Source organism: Centruroides sculpturatus, unplaced genomic scaffold (assembly GCF_000671375.1).
Source record: "Centruroides sculpturatus isolate CEXI.00-Female unplaced genomic scaffold, Cexi_2.0 scaffold1397, whole genome shotgun sequence".
Lineage (NCBI taxonomy): Eukaryota > Metazoa > Arthropoda > Arachnida > Scorpiones > Buthidae > Centruroides > Centruroides sculpturatus.
The window spans coordinates 157370-158499 of NW_019385786.1; positions in this window are offsets into that span (position 1 = coordinate 157370).

Below are 1130 nucleotides of genomic sequence, written 5' to 3' on the forward strand. Positions count from 1 at the left end.
AGTCAAACGAACTATTTTCAACGTTTCTGGAACGTTTACAATCGTTCTATAATCGAACCAATATTCGAATTTTATGTTCGAATTTAATTCGAACAAATTCCAACAAAACATTTGAAATAGAAAGCCACTTTCAACCACTTTCAGCCTCATATCTCCCGCACCCTTATAGCTATTGAGACGCAACCACCCCTATGCACGAATGGAGACTTGGGGCTACTACCACATACAAACACCATTCACGTGCGATGTGTAGTTTTTGCGGAAAAGTGAAATATAGGGACATACACGTCCATTTATATATATATATATATATATAGATGTGGTGATATATCAACATACATATTAGAGTTACACATTTTATTTTTTAATTAATTTATAGTTATGTTTAAAATCAATATTGTTAACAGTTGACGGAATTCAAAACGAGAAAGGAAAAAACACGAAACAAAAATAAATATGTAAAAATTCTGAAAACAAAGACGTAAAAAATACACATTTATAAAACAGAAATTATTAAATTGAAGTGTGTAATTCACTCTGTTCCGCGATTACTTTGTTTAGAATAATCAAAACTTCAACGGAAAATTTCTCAAAAATTAAATTACAAAGACATATATGTGCAGAACTTGCATGTGTATGTGTATGTATGCAGTGAAGATCTTATTGCCGTTCCTTCCCAACTCCGTCTGAGTTGAGTTGGTTTCTTGTGTATCACGACTCGATGTAATGAATCAGGTTCGTTGGAAAGCACACCTCCACACTCAAATTGAATATATATACAGTTTATTTACAGTAGTAGAAAGTATAAGTTAGAAAACATAGTATATGTACAAGATGACCATGCGTGGTGAATTCACGTGCCAGGTTGGCGTCTGGGAACTAATAACCTTTGGAGAAACCTCAGTCAGCTTGTGGAGTCGGCTCAACTGCACGGTCAGTCCGGTCTCAGCACTAACCCGTCTCTGAGAAGATTAACAGAGGAGAACACTCTCTCTTTACGCTCAGCGGGCTTCCCAAGTGCCTGAGACAACCGTGTATCAGTCTCTTGCCCTTCTCTCCTTGACTCTCGTTCGCCCCGCAATTTAAGGGATTTTGGAACGGGAACTTCCGACCAATCACAACCCTTTTTT